The sequence below is a fragment of the Marmota monax genome, unplaced genomic scaffold, assembly GCF_021218885.2.
Source record: "Marmota monax isolate L192 unplaced genomic scaffold, Marmota_monax_Labrador192_F-V1.1 WCK01_AAM20220418_F8-fsc00002, whole genome shotgun sequence".
Classification (NCBI taxonomy): Eukaryota; Metazoa; Chordata; class Mammalia; order Rodentia; family Sciuridae; genus Marmota; species Marmota monax.
The window spans coordinates 37613485-37627319 of NW_026693571.1; the positions used below are offsets into that span (position 1 = coordinate 37613485).

Sequence of the window (13835 nt, forward strand, 5' to 3'; positions counted from 1 at the left end):
TATTTAAAATTGGGAAACAATCCAAGGCATTAATGATAACTATTATAGCAGATGGGAGAAAGTGAAGGATGCAGAGAGACTAGTGAAAACACTTAATTCAAAATTCTGGGCTGGAGATAATGAGAGTCTAAGCCAAGACAGTAGCAGTAGGGATGGAGAGGAAGGGAGAGATTTGAGAGTCATCAGGATTCAGTCAACAAATACTTGGTACCAAATGGATATGGTGAAAAGAAAGAGAAAAATCCAAGGTAACTACCAGGTTTCAGGTTTGGATGACTAAGTAGACAATGGCTTCAGAATCTAAAATACAAAGAGGAACACTTTTGGGTAAAGAACTGAGTTTTGAACAAATTGTCTAGGGAGAGTTGTATGGTAGGTAGCGGAAACATGGTGTAGAGCTCAGCCCAGAGGTATAGGCAGGAGGTAAAGAGCGGGGAATCCAAGAGTATATAAACGGAAGCCATAGAGATGAGAATGTTCATAGCAAAAAGGGGTCAGGCTGTGGACCCCTAGTATGTCAAGGATGGTGTCTACAACTGAGTTATTCTTCCTGCTTTCAAAACGTTTTAACAGAAAAAATACATTTATTTAACCTGAGACTATACTGGTTGACAGCTGAAATCTCATGAATCCTAGAAGAAAAAATGAAGAGTCCAGTGCAACAAATGAACTAACCCTTCTTTATAATTGGGGAGACTAAGCTGAGTCCAGTAGTGCACACCTGTAATCCCAGCAACTTAGGAGGCTGAGACACGAGGATTGAAAGTTTGAGAAACCAGCCTCAGCAATTTAGCAAGGCCCTAAGCAACTTAGTGAGACCCTGTCTCAAAATAAAAATATTGAAAAAAGGGTTGGGATGTTGTTCAGTGGTAAAGCACCTCTGGGCTAAATCCCCAGTACCAAAATTTAAAAAAAAAAAAAAAAAAAAAAACTATTTGAAAGGATTGTGCCCTATAAAATCGAGGGCTGAGGGTATAGCTCAGCTGGTAGAGTGCTTGCCGCTCATGCACAAGGCCCTGGGTTCAATCTCCAGCACAATAAAAAAAACAAATAAATACTGAAAGAATTTCCATTGAGAAAAACTGGCTTGATTTTATAAGTTTTACTGAGAAAGCTGCAGTATCTTTTACAAAACTAGATTCATATTTACAAACTGAATCCACCTTGACAATCCTAACTAAAAAAGCAAGTGATGACATTTCAAAAAAATTTTTATAGTCACATTCTTCTTTATACATTGTTTTTCTTCCATCAAGTTTTAAAAAACAATGATAACAGCAACAACTAGAAATGCAGTCAGTCACACAATCTGTTCTCTCTGCTACAAAAACAGTCACTTAGCTGTTATGATAGCAGCTGTCACTGGTGGAAAGCCTCCAGAAAGCCAAGCACTGTAGAGGATTCACTACACGCATGGTCTCACTGCAGGTTTTATTATTGCCATTTTACAGATAAAGACAATGAGATCCCACGAGACTAAGTAATTGGACATTTAATAAATGACAATAGGGCTGGTTGAACCCAGGTCATGTGGACACTGAAGCGTATTTTCCAATGAGAACCCTGCCTCTTTAAGCATGTACTAATGCATTAAATTTGTATATATTTAAAATATGAATAAACACATGTTCAAAAGAATTTTGAATGAAGAATCTTCAAGAAAAAAATATTTTAAGCTACAGACCATAAACTTAGCTACGATTATTATTTTGACACAGCATATTATAATAAAATGGTATATTTAATCAAGAAGAATTTTTTCAATGACAAAGCCAAAATTTCTGAAATAAGAAACTATGGCAATTAAAAAAGTGGAACAATCTCTGTAGACACTATTTATGCAAGTATAAACAATGAAGATATACTTGTTCAGCAAAACTAGCAAAAAAGGATTATCTGTAACAAATAGGCAACTGGTCAAACAGTTCCATATTTCAAGGAAAATCAAAACAGACATTATTATCTGATGCATATGAAATAACAGCTGTGTTATCAGTCTTACAACCAAACAGCAAGGAACCCAAAGATAAAGAGGACTGTCTATATAACCCCATGTATTTACAGAGAATGAATCATCAGGTACTTTATTATCTGATTGATTGTACTATAGTTATTCTCAAATCTCATATGATAATATCCTATTTTTATCATTATGCTCTTGATCAACACTTTTAGGTGACTGACTCATTTAATCTATTTCCAATTCTCTTCTTCTCACACTAATTTCCACTTCCAGTTTCCTCTACAAGGGGCATTATGACAATTTCAGTCAGTAAGAGTTAAGCAAAAGTCCTCTGGCAGGGAAATAGACACCCAGGCAACTTTCCTTCCTCCTTGTGTATCAGATAAAACAAGAGGAACTGTGGCAGTCATCCTGTGATCATGATGGAAAGGCCGAGAGAATCACAAAGGTAATGACTGATTATCACTGAGCCACCACCAATAGACATGTATCTCCAAACTTTATGTGAGAAAAATAAACTTCCACTTGTTTACACCAGTGCTAATCAGAAATTCCATTACCTGCAGAAAAAAGAGGTCTTTACAAAACGAATTATAGAACTTTGAAGCTCATAAGAACATGGTTTAGAAGTTAGTCAGTGACCTCATGTGTTCATTTGTTCAAACAGTTTAGTGACTACTCTGTCCAGCTTTGTGTTGTATTCTAGGGAAAGAAAGTATATTGTATTTTCTTTAGAATATACAGTTCTTGGTTTGAGACATTCACACTTTAGATATGTGAATAAGGCAAGTGTGATCTTTCTTCTGACTGAACAGACAAACTTCAATGACAGAACCGAAAAGGAACAATAGATTTATTTTTCTTTTTATTGTTTCAGAAGCCAAAGTCTAGGTTTAAGTCAGAAAAATATAAGAACAGCCTGAATCAGTCCTGCTTTGTTCTCTTCAGATGACATTTGAAGTTAGGACAGGAGGGAGAGATTCTGAGGAACAAGTAAGAACTATGGACACTGGATGGTTTCTTATAAGGGCCCTGCCCAACCTACAATTACAGTAGGAGGAATGCAACTAGAGACCCTAGAAAATCTGCAAGATACAGGTACAGAGAATACCATCACTTCTTGTCTGGAGCTCTGGGAAGCAGCAGCCTCACATGAAGTACCCACAACAACACAGTACAGGTTGCATACGGAAGCACTCCTGCATGTGTTACCTGAGCAATGGGTCTGTGACAGACAGCTCCACCTCATTCCTACAGACCTAGAGTGCTCTGGAGAGCTGGCTAGGCTGAAGGAGGGGGAGAGCACCTATCTATGAGGGAGTGTGCACAGACCTAGAGAGAAGGTGCAGTTGCAAGGCTGAGGACCAAGCAGGGACACCAACATTTTAGCTGATGCCAGCTTGGAGATACCTATGGATCTAATGTGTGATGTTGTAAATCTCAGTGGATGCCAGCCAGAACTAATCTCTACCAAAACCATTCCTACATAATACTTACTCATCCTGAAGAGAAGATAGGCAAGTGGGGATAGGGGGAGACTCTAAAACTGGTTGAGTGTACCTCACTTTATTGAAACAATCTTTGAAGTAACTGATCTGCTCTAATTTGGCACACTCACATTTTGAACTACCAGGTAGAATGGGCTCAAATTTAAAATTAGGTTTAATTTTTCCATACATAAGTTTGTAGCCTGAAAAAACTGTACTGGCTATGTAAGGCTTGTGTATATGTGTTGTCTCAAAAAAAAGTTAACATTGTCCTCATCTAGGCTTCATTAAACCTGATTTTTTAGAGTATAATCATCCCTGGGTATCTCTGGGGTACTTGTTTTAGGACTCCCTGATGACATCAAAATCTGTGGATGTACAAGTTCCATATGCAAAATGGTGAATTTGCATGTTACTTGTACAATCCTCCTGTGTACTTTAATTCACCCCTAAATTACTTATAATATCTTATATAATATAAATGCTATAAATAAATAGTTCTTATACTACATTGTTCAGTAAAAAATGGCATGTAAAAATAAAGGTCTGGGAATTCGGGATGTAGCTCAGTTCTATGGCACTTGTCTAGCATGTACAAGGCCCTGGATCCATCCCCAGCACATTAAAAAAAAAAAAAAACCCACAAAAAACAAAACAAAAAAGGTCTATACATTTTCAGCACACATGTGATTTTTTTTTTTTTCCCTTTAAATATTTCTGAGTCACAGTTGGTTGAATCTGTGATTGTGGAAGCTGGGAAATCTCTGGATAAAAATTACTTATTTTTAAATCTGAACTTTATGCACTAAAACCGTACACGACCCACTACTATAGATTCTATATCCTAAATATCTCCCCAATTTATTTTCCCCAACCACCTGGACAATATGATGGTGCATGCTCCTAATAACCCTCCATATTATCAATAGAATAATCTTTCTAAAATCAGTCTTTGTCTTTCACACCCCAAAAATTTCAACTTGCATATATGGAGTCCTTCATTATTAGTCTACCAATCTAACTATATAGAGTTCATTCATCCCTCACTCATGATTAAGCCATCAGACAACTGAAGATTCTTTCACACATTACGTGTGGTTCTATACACACTTGCACACAATAATAAAAGCTAAGTCACTTACCATATATTAATCATTGTTAGAAGCAGCTAAAATATAACATTTATTTGTTACTGCTACCCTACGAAGCACAGAAGAAAAAACAGAGGCACAAGAGGTTTCTAGCAAATAGGAGAACTTGAATTTCAATCGAGACTCTGGCTCTAGAGTCAACTCTCTTAAATCCTAAGCTATACAGCCTTAATATGCTGATTCTTACTTAGAATGCCCTTCAACCTTCAATTCCCTATGAACTCTCATAGGGAATTGCAGAAATGACTTAAAATGTCTCTGCAAAGTCTTCCCTCAAGCAGAACTGACTTTCACCCTTCTTTGTAAAAACCATCATTCTTCAGTACTGCACACATCACAGTGAATTGTTGATATGTGTAAAAAATGGCTACCCAATTCATTTATGTGTTCCTCTTACCAGTCACAGTGTCCGTTATGGCAAGCATTCACTAAACATTGACTGAACTAAATGAGGTAACATCTATTTTTATTAAAAAATGTTTCAAGTTATCACTGGGTATGGTGGTGCATGCCTGTAGTCCCAGCTACTTGGGAAGCTGAGGCAGAAAAATCATAAATCTGAGGCCAGCCTAGATAACTTAGCAAGAATCTATTTAAAAAAAAAAAAAATTTAAAGGGACTGGGAATGTAGCTTAGTGGCAGAGCACCTGCCTAGCACACTTGAGGCCCTAGATTTAATCCTCTGTGAAGCACACACACAAAAAGTTAAGCTTTTTAACAGCTCAAAAGTAGACCTGCACACAGCCACATCAATGTGGCTTCTTAAAGCAGCACAATTCAAAATAGCTAAACTGTGGAACCAACCTAGATGCCCTTCAATAGATGAATGGATTAAAAAATGTGGCATATCTATCAATAGACTATTACTCAGCAATAAAAGAGAATAAAAATCATGGCATTTGCAGGTAAATGGATGGAGTTAGAGAAGATAAAGCTAAGTGAAGTCCCAATCCCCAAAAACCAAAGGCCGAATGTTTTCTTTGATATAAGGAGGCTGATTCATAGTGGAATAGGGAGAGGGAGCATGGGAGGAATAGATGAACTCTAGATAGGGCAGAGGAGTGGGAAGGGAAGGGAGGGGGCATGGGGTTAGAAATGATGGTGGAATGTGATGGACATTATTATCTAAAATACAGATATGAAAACATGAATTGGTATGAATATACTTTGTATACAACCAGAGATATGGAAAATTGTGCTCTATATGTGTAATAAGAATTGTAATGCATTCCCGTCATATATAAATCAAAAAAATTAATTAAAAAAAAGTAGACCTGCACTTTTTACACTCAGTTTTAGCTGAAAGAATTCCATTTACTCATTTCCAAATATTGGTAAAAAAAAAAAAACCCAGTTCATAATTTTCCTAAGAATATCTTTTAGGGGGCTGGGGATATTGCTCAATTGGTAGAGTGCTTGCCTCGCATGCATAAGGCCCTGGGTTCAATCCCCAGCACCACACACACACAAAAAATGTAGTGTCTCCTAAAGTTAATATATCAAAATCCAGATCAGTGTAATGCTTATTAATACCCGGACTCCTAGAAAATCTACCCTCTAAACTACCTTCTGCTAGTGATAAATGGGTTGTAAATCAAAACTTGGATGAAGAACTATGGAAGACCAGGAAAAACAAAGTTTGATTTTCTTTTTTTATTTTTATTTTTTTAATTTTTTATTGATAAAGTTTGATTTTCAAAATTCTGACCTTTAACTTAAAACAAAAATGCATTAGAAACTACTATATAGTTGCTGCCACACTAATGAAGTTGTCTAAATTAATGAATTGTTATTTTTAAGATTAACTTCAATTCCATTCTTGATTTTTAATAATTTCTACGCATCCTTCAGGAAAGAGAAGTGCCACTTCACTTCAGAGTTTGAATTACATATAAATCCACAGTAAAACTGCAATAACGACTTATGAGAGCTGGGCACAGTGGTGCACATCTTTAATCCCAGCTACTCAGAGGCTGAGGCAGGAAGAACACAAGTTCAAGGCCAGTATGGGCAAGTTAGCAAGACTCTATCTCAAAATAAAAAGAAAAATGGCTGGGGATGTAGCTCAGTGCTATAGTACCCCTGGGCTCAATATCTAGTACCTTTAAAAAAAAAAAAATTAGAGACAAGGATCAGGTCAGTTCTACTTTCTACTGAGCAAAAACAGCTGTTTCTGCCATCATTCAAATACCAAAACATACTTACATTTCAGAAAACATATCTATATTTTCAGAACTAGCAAATTAAAGCATAAATTTCCACTTCTATCATCTCCACATAAAGCTTTTCTTGAAGTTAACCATATATTACTAAAATCATTAATTTATGTGAAAAGGCTTTAGGAATGCATTTGTGTCACAGTTATCTACAAAGGCTAGTTTAACAACTATTTCTTTAACTCAGTCCAAATACTTACTTCAGCTCAGCAGAAATAAATCACTACATCTCAAATTATTTTCAGCAAACTTAATAAAATATTAATTACATATAAATAAAGAAGGGGGAGGGGCTGGAATTGTGGTTCAGTGGTACAGTGCTTGCCTGGCACATGTGAGACATTGGATTTAATCCTCAGTAACACATAAAAATAAACAAATATATAAAGGTATTGTGTCCATCTACAGCTAAAAAAAGTACAAAAAAAAAGGGGGGAAAGTTTCACTTAATAGTAGAATGTAACAACACTATTTTCAAAGCTTATAATTGTTTTAAGCTATTAGTTCAGCAAAACACCCATAAATATTCTAACAGAGAACTGTTTAGCCTCCCCTGCTTGGTGGACAAGAAAAAATTCAACCAAGTGCCAACACATCCCATAATAACAAGGCCTCAATCTAATTTTCAATTTTATTTTTCTATTACTATACAACAAAAAATTGTATATTCACCAACTACCCTGTGACTATAATTTGCTTTACAGTTTTGTTTATCTCTGGTTATGATGATCATGAACCACAGAGTTAGAATGCCTTGATTTGAATTTTGCTTTGCTGTTTACTAATACTGTAACCTTGAAAAAGTTATTCTTTGGTGCCTTTTGGTGCCTCAATTTTTTCACATGTAAAATGGAACTAATACTATCATGCAGGTATATGAATCAAAGGAAGTAAAATATGCAAAAGCTCTTAAAACTGTATCTGGTTAAGTGCTCAATAAATATTCCCTCTATTCCTCTTTACAGATCTCCTCCATCCATCTAAATCTACCCAACTTTCAGCTCAAAAGTTTCTAACAAGTATCTTTAGCTGGATGCTGTTGTGCATGCCTGTAATCCCAATGACTTGGGAGGCCGTGGCAGAAGGATCTCAAATTTGAGGCCAGCTTTAGTAACTTAGCAAGACCCTGTCTCAAAATAAAAATTAAAAGAACTGGGGGGTATAGCTCAGTTGTAAGGTATCCCTGGGTTCAATCTCTAGTACCAAAAAAAAAAAAAAAAAAAAAAAAGAAAAAGAAAAAAAAGAAGGGAGGCTGGGGATGTGGCTCAAGCGGTAACGCGCTCTCCTGGAATGCGTGGGCCTGGGGTTTGATCCTCAGCACCACATACAAACAAACAAAGATGTTGTGTCCGCCGAAAACTAAAAAATAAGTGTTAAAAATTCTCTCTCTCTCTGAAAAAAAAGGAAAGAAAGAAGTTTCCTGTAGTTAAGTATATAAATATAAAAATCCTGCCATCATCTAAATTTGTATAGCAATTAGGACAGACAGCAAAGATTAGTATTTGGCATTAACCATTACATAATTAATTTTTCACAAAAAGGTAATTAACTATGTGAGGTATTCACCAAGCCTAACCAAATAAAGTATAAATTCTCTAAACAAAAACCACATATTCTATTTTATTTATATTGCCCCCAAAACTTAACAACAGTGCATGTACAGAGCAGGCACACAGTAAATATCTGTAGAAGTTAACACAATCCATACAGCTGCTGGTTTGTTTGCTATCTTAGAAAAAGTTTAACATAAATTATAACCATGAGGCTTTTAGAATGTCTTTAATAATGATCAACACATACAATCTAAAGGCAAGGGAGAAAAAAATGTGTTTCCTGATTTAATTTTCAGATCTACTATAAGAATGTCCATTCTCAAGAGACAAGTACATTCCTGCACATAATTAGAATCACTGGCAGAACTAAAGCCATTACAGTTCAGGAATGATGGGGGAAGAAAGAAAGAAAGGAAATTAAGAATTCCTCCTTCCCCCATCCCAATCTGGAAGTAATTAACAAGAAACTCAAAGGAAGTTAACATTATCCTTTGGCATATGTAGAATAAGCTGATCCTTGACTGCAACCTTGAATGTGGAATCTGGTTCAATTCAACATCAACCAAATGCTTTGAATCTTTATATAAATCCCCCGGCCACTTGCAGCCTTTTTCTATCAGGAAGTTTGTCATATATTACTTTTCATTCATTTTACTCTTTCCTTCCTATCTATCCTATTCTCTCTCTCCATTCATCCATCCACCAGCACAGGTCACATTTATTTCTTATAAGCATGGACTTTTTTTTTTTTTTTTTTGGTACTGGGGATTGAACTCAGGGGCACTCAACCACTGAGCCACACCCCCAGCCCTATTTTGTATTTTATTTAGAGACAGGGTCTCACTGAGTTGCTCAGCACCTTACTGTTGCTGAGGCTGGCTTTGAACCCGCAATCCTCCTACCTTAGCCTCCCAAGCTGCTGGAATTATAGGTGTGCGCCACTGCACCCACTTTTTTTAAAAAATACTTTTTTGAATCACCTTCAGTATCTGATAAAATGATTTGCACATATTAGACCCTCAAATATTTATTCTGATTGAATAAATAAGTTTACAGTATATACTCCCCAATGAGTACTGATACAGCTTCAATCTGTGGCCACCATATGTAAAAGGTACATATTTATCACTTAATCTTCATTACAACCCTTGGAAATAGGTATAACCTCTTTTTTGCAAATTGAGAAACTGAGGCTTTAAAAAGCTTAAGAAAAACTTCTAAGATTCTATAGTTAGTTGAGAAACAAAACTATGATTCCTTCTGAGCTCTTAGAACAGGAGGTACAGTATCTTTGACTGTCTATGTGTTAGATTCTGACTTGACTTCTGACTTACAAGCAGAAGTAAGAATTATAGGTGTGTCAGATTAAGCTTTGACCTCTAGCTTGTAAGTGGGAGTGGAAAGAGGGGTGTGTCATTGGATGCTGACTCTTGGGCCAGTGGGGAAAGTGGCATATTGACAGTTCCTAATTCACATGATGTCTTTTGCAAATTTGGCTTAGGTTGTCAACCTCTTACTTACACAAGCATGTTCCCAGAAACCCAGAGCAGTAGAAATTAGAACACCCTATTCTCTAGTCATTCAAGTTCAATTTTTAAATAGTTAAATTCAGAGTACAACAATAATCTTGCTTTATTAAGATTTGCCAGGTATCCCCACTTTCTAAATAGAGATTATAGTAAACCCAGAAGTGAAAAAATAAAAATGGTTTCTTTGGCCTTTTCCCTCAAAGGTAAAGAATTCTCTGGCTTACTGAAGTCAACCAAGAAAAGTACAATAAGAACTCATTATGCCTAATTTTAGGGACAAATAATCACTATCAGGAATGTTAAGTACTCAAATAATCACTATTTGTTCAAAGTAAATATAATCCTTGTCCTCAAATAACTTAAAAATGACTTGTAATAAGATGGCAGACTTACTATAACTACTACATTGATAATCACATTAAATATAAATGATCTGAACACTATAATTAAAAGTCAGAAATTATCAGATTATAACAAAGACCCAACTATATGTTCCTTATAGAAAACATTCTTTAAGTAGAAAACACAAGAAAAGATTAAAAGTAAACAGAAAAAGATACACCATGTTGATCTTTTTTTAAAAAAATTTTTAGGTATAGATGAACATAATATCTTTATTTTAATCATTTATTTTCATGTGGTGCTGAGGATTGAACTGTCTTATATGTGTGAGGCAAGCACTCTGCCACTGAGCCATAATCCCAGCCCACACATTAATCTTAATCAAAAGAAAGAGTTCATATACAGTTGTACATGTGGGTTCTACCAACATTGATTCAGTCAACCATGGATTGAAAAATTCAGGGAAAAAATGTGCACCAGTACTGAATATGACAGACTTTTTTTTAATTGCAGCAGTAGGGGTTGAACCCAGGGCCTCATACTTGCTAGATAAGCACTCTATCCCTCAGCTATATTCCAAACCCTTTTTAAATTTTGAGATAGGATCTTGCTACGTTGCCCAGGTTGGTCTCAAATTTGTGATCTTCTTGTCTTAGGCCTCAAGCAGCCGGGATTACAGGTATGTGCCACAACATCTGGCATGTATGAATTTAAAAATCCTACTCACTGTTCTCTAAACAATAGAATATAACAACTATTTATGTCCCAACATTATGTATAACAACATTTACATTGCATTAGGTATTGTACATAACCTAGACGTGACAAAGTGTACAAAAGAATGTGTATAGTCATATGAAGATACTATACCATTTTATAAAAGAGACTTAAGTATCAGCAGATTTTTTTTTTAATATTTACTTTTTAGTTTTCAGTGGACACAACATCTTTATTTCATTTTTATGTGGTGCTGAGGATCTAACCCAGCGCCCCATGCGTGCCAGGCGAGCACACATCCCCAGCCCTCAGCAGATTTTTGTAGCCTTGGGTTACTAAAACAATTTCCTGTCAACACCAAGGGACAACTGCTTAAAAATCAGACAGTAGATTTCAGAACAAAGAATATGGCCTAAGGTAAAAAAGGTAATTTCATAATGATAAAGGGATAAATAAATCAAGGGGACAAAATTATAAATGTTTATGTACCTAATAAAATAGCTTAATACCCAAATGTTTATCAATAGATAAACTGTTGTATATTCATACAATGAAATTCCACTGAGAAATAAAAGTGAATGAATACATATTAGCAACATGAATAAGTCTTGAATAACATACTGGGAAAAAAAAAAGTCATGAAAAGGGCCGGGGCTGTGGCTCAGTGGTAGAGTGCTTGCCTAGCATGTATGAGGCACTGGGTTTGATCCCTGGCACCACAAAAAAAATAAACAAATAAAATAAAGGGGGGCTGGGATTGTGGCTCAGCATTAGAGTGCTCCCCTAGCACGGGTGGGATCCGGGTTCGATCCTCAGCACCACATAAAAATAAAGGCATTGTGTTGTGTCCATCTATACCTAAAAAATAAATTTTTTTTTTAAAAGATATTTTAAAAAATAAAACAAAATAAAGGTATTGTGTCCATCTACAACTAAAAAAAAAAATTAAGATACAAAGGGAATGAAAAACTTTCAGATGTTATGATTATGTTCAATTTTTTTGATTGTGATGGTTTTATGTACTTACATGTATGTCAAAGCTTATCAAATTATGTTAAATATGAACAGTTTTTATATGCCAGTTATTCCTCAATAAAGCATTTTTTAAAATAAAAAAAATTGAGAAGATGAGACATATACATGTAAAAAATTAAGAATTTAAAAATCTGTGGTAAGTATGCTATGACCCAAATGATCCTTGCTTCCTGGTATTTGTGCCCATATATAATCTCTCAAGTAGGAGCTAAATTTAATGACTTATTTCTAAGGAATACAATGAGGTAAAAACAATGGGATGTCACTTCCAAGATTAAGATACAAAAAACCAGTAATAGAACACTTGCCTAGCACATGTGAAGCAGCACTGGGTTTGATTCTCAGCACCATATAAAAATAAATAAGTAAAATAACGGTATTGTGTCCATCTACAATTAAAAAAAAAATACAAAAAAATCTGTTGTTTCTTCTGTCTTGGACTCTCTCACATGCACTGGCTCTAAGGGAAGCCAGCTGCCATGTTGTTAGCTGTCCTACTGAAAAACCAACGTGGTAGGCAACTGAGAGGGGGCTCTGGCCAAAACATCTGTAATTGAGATTCTGAGTCCAAAAGCCTGCAAGAACTAAATGCAGTAACAGCAGGACTTAACTTAGAAGTATATTCTCTCCCAGATGAGAATGCAGTCCTAGCCAACAGTACAGCCTCAGGCAAGACCTTCAGCCAGAGGTACCCAGCTAAATCTTCCCAGGATTTCAGATATACAGAAAAGGTACAACATCAATGTTTGTTTCTTGAAGTCACTCTGGGGTATGCAGTTTTTCTTTTTTTTTTTTTTTACACAGCAACAGATAACTAATATAAGATCTAAATCATATTTATAAGAAAGTCTACAAAGCAACTATTCATTTAGAATACAGCCACAAATAAGAGAATACTTATCCAAGACTGTATTAAACGAAGACTTAATTTGCTCAAGTAGTAAGTACAGAGGTAAGGCAGTCCAAGTCTAATACAGTATTTCAAAGTGCCACAGAGAACCCAGATCTTTTCATCTAGGCTATACCATTCCTTGGGAATTGTCTTCAGCCTTATGCTTGTTACTCTGGGTTGTAATATGACCATATCACAGAAAAAAAAGGAAGAAGCTTGGCCTTTATAAGGATAAAGGAAAGTTTCCCAGGAAATTCAAATCTATTCTTCCACTTAAATTTCATTTATCAAAACTTAGCTACAAGGGAATCTAGGAAGATGAACATCTTTTGGACATGGCTTCCTCAACAAGTGCTTTGAGCTGGGAGCTGTGGTGCATGACTATAATCCCTGCTACTATACAAGTTGAGGCAGGAGGATCACCAAGTTCCACCCTACTTGGGCAACTCAGTAAGATCCTGTCTCAAAATAACAAGGGCTGGGGATATAACTCAGTAGTAGAGTACCCCTCAGTTCAATCCCCAGTACAATAAAAAACAACAGCAAAAAGGTGCTTTGTTAGTAAGGAAGAGAACAATGTTTATGAAAACAGGGAGCCAGCCCTAAACAATATGCTGGATTTAGAGAAGGACAGAACATGTAAGTTATGGGAACTTGAAAAGACTTAAAAGTAAATTATCCTGTGTTATAGTTTGGATTTTGAATGTCCTCTAAAGCCCTTGTGTTAAAAGCTTGGTCCCCAGGGTGGCTTTATTAGGAGGTGGTAGAACCTTTAAGAGGTGGGGCCTAGTGAAAAGAAGTTAGGACACTGAAGGCATGCCCTCAAAGGGGACTGTGGGATCTGTCCTTCTCTTTCTCTTTGCTCTCCTACCTGTGATATAAGAAGTTTTACTCCACTCTCTGCTCTTGCCATGATGTGTTCTTTACTACAGGCCCAAAGCAATGGGCCA

General features: G+C 36.0%; 1 protein-coding gene across 1 annotated transcript in view; it reads right to left on the reverse strand.

The window, feature by feature from the left end:
* The window catches only part of Mnd1 (meiotic nuclear divisions 1), a 59609-nt gene that overhangs the window by 31672 nt on the left and 14102 nt on the right, over positions 1-13835 (reverse strand). The window lies entirely within an intron of this gene.